Raw genomic sequence first — 8217 nt, 5'->3', positions numbered from 1 at the left:
ATAGAGTTGGAATGGGCTTTCAAGGCCTCTAGTCCACTCTCATAAGAACATAAGAACAGCCCCACTGGATCAGGCCATAGGCCCATCTAGTCCAGCTTCCTGTATCTCACAGCGGCCCACCAAATGCCCCAGGGAGCACACCAGATAACAAGAGACCTCATCCTGGTGCTCTCCCCTACATCTGGCATTCTGACTTAACCCATTCCTAAAATCAGGAGGTTGCGCATACACATCATGGCTTGTACCCCATAATGGATTTTTCCTCCAGAAACTCGTCCAATCCCCTTTTAAAGGCGTCTAGGCTAGACGCCAGCACCACATCCTGTGGCAAGGAGTTCCACAGACCGACCACGCGCTGAGTAAAGAAATATTTTCTTTTGTCTGTCCTAACCCGCCCAACACTCAATTTTAGTGGATGTCCCCTGGTTCTGGTATTATGTGAGAGTGTAAAGAGCATCTCCCTATCCACTCTGTCCATCCCCTGCATAATTTTGTATGTCTCAATCATGTCCCCCCTCAAGCGTCTCTTTTCTAGGCTGAAGAGGCCCAAACGCCGTAGCCTTTCCTCATAAGGAAGGTGCCCCAGCCCCGTAATCATCTTAGTCGCTCTCTTTTGCACCTTTTCCATTTCCACTATGTCTTTTTTGAGATGCGGCGACCAGAACTGGACACAATACTCCAGGTGTGGCCTTACCATAGATTTGTACAACGGCATTATAATACTAACCGTTTTGTTCTCAATACCCTTCCTAATGATCCCAAGCATAGAATTGGCCTTCTTCACTGCTGCCGCACATTGGGTCGACACTTTCATCGACCTGTCCACCACCACCCCAAGATCTCTCTCCTGATCTGTCACAGACAGCTCAGAACCCATCAGCCTATATCTAAAGTTTTGATTTTTTGCCCCAATGTGCATGACTTTACACTTACTGACATTGAAGCGCATCTGCCATTTTGCTGCCCATTCTGCCAGTCTGGAGAGATCCTTCTGGAGCTCCTCACAATCACTTCTGGTCTTTACCACTCGGAAAAGTTTGGTGTCATCTGCAAACTTAGCCACTTCACTGCTCACCCCTGTCTCCAGGTCATTTATGAAGAGGTTGAAAAGCACCGGTCCCAGGACAGATCCTTGGGGCACACCGCTTTTCACCTCTCTCCATTGTGAAAATTGCCCATTGACACCCACTCTCTGCTTCCTGGCCTCCAACCAGTTCTCAATCCACGAGAGGACCTGTCCTCTAATTCCCTGACTGTGGAGTTTTTTCAGTAGCCTTTGGTGAAGGACCGTGTCAAACGCCTTCTGAAAGTCCAGATATATAATGTCCATGGGTTCTCCCGCATCCACATGCCTGTTGACCTTTTCAAAGAATTCTATAAGGTTTGTGAGGCAAGACTTACCCTTACAGAAGCCATGCTGACTCTCCCTCAGCAAGGCCTGTTCGTCTATGTGTTTTGAGATCCTATCTTTGATGAGGCATTCCACCATCTTACCCGGTATAGATGTTAGGCTGACCGGCCTATAGTTTCCCGGGTCCCCCCTCTTTCCCTTTTTAAAAATTGGCGTGACATTTGCTATCCTCCAATCTTCTGGTACTGTGGCCGTTTTGAGGGACAAGTTGCATACCTTAGTCAAGAGATCTGCAACTTCATTCTTCAATTCCTTAATAACCCTTGGGTGTATGCCATCAGGGCCCGGTGACTTATTGATCTTTAATTTATCAATGAGGTCTGAAACATCTTCTCTTTTAACCTCTATCTGACTTAACTCCTTGGTTAGGAGGGGCCGTTTGGGCAGCGGTATCTGCTCGAGGTCTTCTGCCGTGAAGACAGATGCAAAGAACTCATTTAATTTCTCTGCCATCTCTAAGTCTCCTTTTATCTCCCCTTTCCCTCCCTCACCATCCAGAGGGCCAACCGCTTCTCTGGCGGGTTTCCTGCTTCTAACATATTTGAAGAAGCTTTTATTATTTCCCTTAATGTTGCTGGCCATGCGTTCCTCATAGTCTCGCTTGGCCTCCCCTATCACCTTCTTACATTTCTTTTGCCACAGTTTATGTTCCTTTTTATTCTCTTCATTAGGGCAAGACTTCCATTTACGGAAGGAAGCTTCCTTGCCCTTCACAGCCTCTCTAACTTGGCTGGTTAGCCATGCGGGCACTCTCCTGGATTTAGTGGAACCCTTCTTTCTTTGCGGTATACACCTCTGCTGGGCCTCTATTACTGTTGTTTTAAGCAGCCTCCATGCACTCTGGAGAGACTGGACTCTTTTTACCCTCCCTTTCAACCTCCTTCTAACCAGCCTCCTCATTTGAGGGAAGTCCGCCCGTCGGAAGTCAAGGGTTTTTGTTAGAGATTTGCCTGGTATTCTTCCCCCAACGTGCACGTCAAAACGGATCGCAGCATGATCACTGTTCCCCAATGGCTCAGTAACGTTTACATCTCTAACCAGGTCCTGCGTACCGCACAAAATTAAATCCAGAGTCACCTGTCCTCTGGTGGGCTCCGTGACTAGCTGATCTAAGCCACAGTCATTTAGCACGTCAAGAAATCCGGTTTCCTTATCGTGACCAGAACACAAATTGACCCAGTCAATATGAGGATAATTGAAGTCCCCCATGATTACAACCCTGTCCTTCCTTGTCACCTCCCTGATCTGTTTCCTCATTTCAAGGTCCCCATCAGATTTCTGGTCTGGAAGACGATAGCATACCCCCAGTATTACATCGCTGCTCAAGCCTGGTAATTTAACCCACAGAGATTCTACGGTGGAGTCGGACCCACCTTCAATCTCTACTTTGCTGGATTCTATCCCTTCCTTAACATAAAGGGCCACCCCACCTCCAACACGCCCCTGCCTGTCCCTCCTGTAGAGTTTATAGCCCGGGATTGCGGTATCCCACTGATTCTCCGCATTCCACCAGGTTTCCGTTATGCCCACTATGTCAATATTTTCCCTTGTCACCAGACTAGAAGGGACTTCTAGACTTCTCTCCTGCTAGAAGCAGGAAAACCTCTCTAGAGCACCTCCAAAAACTACCTATGAAGCCTTTGCTTGAAGATCTCACGTGAGGGAGAATCCACCACTTCCCTTGGTCAACAACTCCATTTTTGAATTCCTCTTACCATTAAGAACTTCTTCCAAATATCTGACCAAAATCTCCTCGCCTATAGCTTAGGTCCATTAGAGCGAGTTCTAATCTCTTGGGAAGCAGAGAAGAAATCTCTGCCTTTTTCTGTGCGTCAGCGATTCAGGTATTTGAAGAGCACTATCATGTCCCCCCATCAGCCCTCTCTTTTCCAGGATAAACATACTGAGGTCCTAATCCTATCCAATTTTCCAGTGCCAGTAAAGCCGTACCAATGGGGCGTACACTGCATCCTGTGGTGGGGAGGCAGTCACAGAGGCCTCCTCAAGATAAGGGAACATTTGTTCACATATCTCAGGGCTGCATTGCTGCTGCACTGGTGCTGGAAAGGTGGATAGGACTGAGCCCAAAGTTCCCTCAACCATTCCATATATAACTTGTTTTCCAGACCACTGTGAATGCAAGAGTCAGGATACTGTTCACAGTGAGAAAATAGTGCTGTTTTTAAAAATGAGACTGCTCTTACATTTCATTCTGGGCATCAGTTGCAGCTACTTTTATGCCTGCAAGGAAACAAGACCTGAAACAAAGATTGTTCCCATGTTAATGGATGGTTTGAACTTATTCTTTATCTAGATCTAGGCCAGTAAAACATAAGAACGTAAGAACATAAGAACAGCCCCACTGGATCAGGCCATAGACCCATCTAGTTCAGCTTCCTGTATCTCACAGCGGCCCACCAGATGCCCCAGGGAGCACACCAGATAACAAGAGACCTCATTCTGGCGCCCTCCCTTGCATCTGGCATTCTGACATAACCCATTTCTAAAATCAGGAGGTTGCACATACATATCATGGCTTGTAACCCGTAATGGATTTTTCCTCCAGAAACTTGTCCAATCCCCTTTTAAAGGCATCCAGGCCAGATGCCAGCACCACATCCTGCAGCAAGGAGTTCCACAGACTGACCATATGCTGAGTAAAGAAATATTTTCTTTTGTCTGTCCTAACCCGCCCAACACTCAATTTTAGTGGATGTCCCCTGGTTCTGGTATTATGTGAGAGTGTAAAGAGCATCTCCCTATCCACTCTGTCCATCCCCTGCATAATTTTGTATGTCTCAATCATGTCCCCCCTCAGGCGCCTGTTTTCTAGGCTGAAGAGGCCCAAAAGCCCTAGCCTTTCCTCATAAGGAAGGTGCCTCAGCCCAGTAATCATCTTAGTTGCACCTTTTCCATTTCCTCTATGCACCTCTTTTGCACCTTTTCCATTTCCACTATGTCTTTTTTGAGATGCGGTGACCAGAACTGGACACAATATTCCCTCACAGGTTCAGTGGAGCTAACTTGCCTTATGGGGTTGCTGTATACCTGTATATCAAGATAACACATGGGAGGTGCTTTGAATACTCAAAGCAGTATATAAGTGCTTACTGCAGAAAATCCCTATTGTAACACCAGCTCACTCACAAAGCAAACACAATTGCTACTTAAAGTTAATGTGATGGTGCATTGTTAGACTTAGGGTGCAATCCTAAGCCCTTATGTCAGTGCTTTCCAGCACTGGCATAGCGGTGCCAATGGGACGTGTGCTGCATCCTGCAGTTGGGTGTCGCTCACGGATGCCTCCTCAAAGTAAGGGAATGTTTGTTCCCTTACCTCAGAGCTGCATTGCCCTTATGTCAGTGCTGGAAAGCACTGACATAAGGAGTTAGGATTGCACCCTTCGGCTGCAATCTTATATACCAGTTTTTCTCAAACTGTGGGTTAGGCCCCATTAGGTGGGTTGCAAGCCAATTTCAGGTGGGTCTCATAGCACCTAGCCAGCCACTACTGAAAATACAGAGCACAGAGCTGCTGTGCAGTGTGGTCTCCCAGTGGCAGAGAGGCCTGGTGCTTTGCCCTGAATAGGTGGAAAGATGGAATGCTGGAAAGGGGGGAGGGCTGTGTGGTTGGAGAAGGATCTGATTCTGCATTCTGCTTTGACTTCTGAGCTGGAATGTTTGAATTCCAAGCTATGCAAAATAACAGCACAAGTGTACTGTGTAATGGGACCTTTGGCTGATCGTGGCTTAGATTTGAAGCTTAAATTGATAATGTCACTTCCAGCCATGACATTACAGCCAGTGGGTCCCAAAAGATTTTAAGTCCTGGTGCTAAAATATTTCAGAACCACTGTTATATACATTTACCTGGGAGTAAGTTCCATTAAATTCAGCGGAACTTACTTTTTAGTACACACGCATAGGATTGCACTGTTAGAAGTTAATAATTTCTAGATTGTTTTCAATATGCTAGAGAGTATAAACAACGTCCCATTTCAAATCAGCCAAAAAGGGCATGAACTCTTTTAGAAGATATATGGAATTAGGTTTCCCCCCCCCATCATTATTCAAAAAAATAGGCAACTGTATTACTAATAAACGAATGATGAACAAATATTTTATCTCTGTGAGATCCTTATACTCAGTTTGAAGGGTTTTTTAATGTGATCCCTGTGAGAGCACAAGCTCACTAATGGTGATATTTAAAACTTGTGCATGATCTGACACACAACCTTCTCTTGGACATTTGCATGCTCAGTACAGCTCTGTTTGTTTGAAGAGCAGTTAACATACACTTGGGGTAGTAATTAGCTTTGCCACAGCTCTGTTTTTCTCCCTTAATGCTTAACATTTATGCTTTATCTGAAGTGTTCCCAGCCTTGTAAGAGGGTCAGTTTCCCAGCTAAGGTCAGTAAATGCATTGCATTTTTAAGCACAGGCAGTCTGAGCCACTCACTTAAGAGACTCGGAACATCATTTTGCAATCGCATAGCTCAGAAATAATTTATACAATCAATTAAAGAACATTGTCAAGGGATGATTTGACAACTGTTGCCATGCCAACCAGCATGGCAGATAGCATTTCAGCGTTCAAAGGCTGCACCTGGTGATAGACATAGCAGATTTGGAGGGCTCTGACAGAACTGTGGATGCCCAAAGGTGTGGCAGCAACATGATTTAAAGCCTGATGTGATGCCATTTTTACTGGAGAAAGGGTGTTGATGGCATGTTGCTCACTCTCTCATTACAAATTCTGTCATTTTTCACTCCGAGCCGAAATCTGGAAGTGAGAATATGTACTTCGCAGGCTGAGAAAATACGATAGCAAAATGGATGATGTTCATTTGCAGTCTGAGATAATTAAAAAAAAAAGAAGTGTGTGTCAATGTGTTTATGAAAAGCCTGTTAATCAAACACAACTTTGCCAGCAGTAATGGGCACATTCTCCATATTTTCATATTAATATTTAACGTTCTGGTTTGCAAATGGCTTGAGGTGTGTTGAGCTAAAAAACCTAAGGGTCACAACCAGAGGCCGAGGATCAGAAAGAATCCAGTCTTGTAGGTTGAGGACTGGTCTATCACTCTTCCTATGCAGGATTGTGTCAGGCTAGAACATGCACAGCAACATGATCAGGGTTCAAAGATTACAGCCGCACCCCCCCCATTTTAAAACAAGTCTGCTTAATTAAAAAACTAGCCAGATTCACTTCTCTGACATTTCAGATGAACCCCTCCCCACATATATTTAATGCAGGTCAATAAAACTGGATGCATGTAGAAGGTCTCTGGTTCAATAATTTACAGAACCAGAAAAAAGGAAGGCAGTACCAGCCTCAGACCCTCTTCCCAAAGGAAAAAACCATCAAATGACCATTTATTTACATAGACACTTTAAACTCCAATCCTATGCACGCTTACAGTGCAAGCAATCCTATGCATGCTTGGGAGCAAGAACGAATGAACTCAATGGGTCTTCTCAATAGATACACATAAGAGTGCGCTGTTTGTTTTGTAATATGGGTAGTGCATTTTGAGTGGTTGGCAACCTTCAGTCTCGAAAGACTATGGTATAAGCCTACAGCACCCAGTATTCCCAGGCAGTCTCCCATCCAAGTACTAACCAGGCCTGACCCTGCTTAGCTTCCGAGATCAGACGAGATCGGGCACGTGCAGGGTAACAGTTGCATGTTATCATCTTCAGGGGCAGCAGCCACTTCTTCCTGAGTCTAGTTGAGGTTACATCTGCCTGGAGACTAGCCCCCTCCCCAAATAGCAAGTGGGTGAAGTGCTTTCACAGCCTATTCTTAGGCTCATGCCTTGCCTGCAGTCCTCGGTTCAGGCTACAGAGAGCCAATTCCCACCATAGCTTTTTCACAGTGGTCTGAAATACCTGTATTCTACTCCAGTGTTTCTCAACTAGTAGTACACATATCACCAGTGGTACTTGAGGTGGTGTATGTAGGTATTTGTGGGACCCCTGGACACCTGCTGCTTGGCAGCGAGACCAGAAATGTGACACAACAAGCAACAGGAGGAGGCTCGGCTTGGTGGGCAGAGCTCCAAAGTGTGCTTTTCTGTGCTTGAAAAAGCTCTCCTGTCCACCCTGAGCCACTTAGGGTGCAATCCTAAATGCGCCTTATGCCGGCCCAAGTCACTTGGGCCGCCATAGGAGGGTCATAAACGTGCCGTAAAGCATGTTTGTGCCTCCGTGGCCGGGAGCCGCATTGGAGCATTTAGATGCGCCAACCTGCAGAGGCAAGCAGAAGCCTCCGCGATGGCTCCTGCGCCGCCGCTTGTGTCGACGCGCTTGCGTCAACCCAAGCGGCAAAGGTAGGCGTGGGTAGGGGGCGCTTCTGGGCAGGGGGAGGGCGGGCGATGGACAGCCCCAGGGGCAGGCGCGTGGAGAGCTGGGGCTGGGGCTGGGACCCGGCGATTATGCCGGATTCCAACCCCCGTCCCTGGAGAGAACAGAGTGGCTTCCAGCCGCTCTGCTCTCCCCAGACTTGCGCCACCTCCAGAGGTGGCGCTGGTTTGAGGAGACCCATAGGGGCGTGCAGCCCTTACACAGGGGTAAGGGGAAGAGCTTCACTGAGCCGCTGCACCCAACGAACCTGCGTTGGATGCAGTGCAAGCCTCCTGGATTGCCTGCTCCAGTGCAGGTTTGGATTGTGCCCTTAGTGGTGTTTGTTGCATCACATCTGATCTCCCAACCCAGAAGTAACTGGCAATGATGAAATTTTTCATCAGTTTGTTAAATAGTCGGTCCATGTGAACAAAGGCAGGCATAGAGATAACAGCTCAA

General features: G+C 46.7%; 1 pseudogene; it reads right to left on the bottom strand.

Annotated features, from left to right (window-relative positions):
• Positions 1-6987: 6987 nt before the first annotated feature.
• LOC136650725 (5S ribosomal RNA) lies at positions 6988-7104 on the bottom strand (annotated as a pseudogene).
• Between the last annotated feature and the right edge of the window lie 1113 nt (positions 7105-8217).

This window comes from Tiliqua scincoides, chromosome 4 (assembly GCF_035046505.1).
Source record: "Tiliqua scincoides isolate rTilSci1 chromosome 4, rTilSci1.hap2, whole genome shotgun sequence".
NCBI lineage: Eukaryota > Metazoa > Chordata > Lepidosauria > Squamata > Scincidae > Tiliqua > Tiliqua scincoides.
The sequence above is the reverse complement of the archived record's forward strand: the minus strand, read 5'-3'. Positions and strand labels throughout refer to the sequence as shown.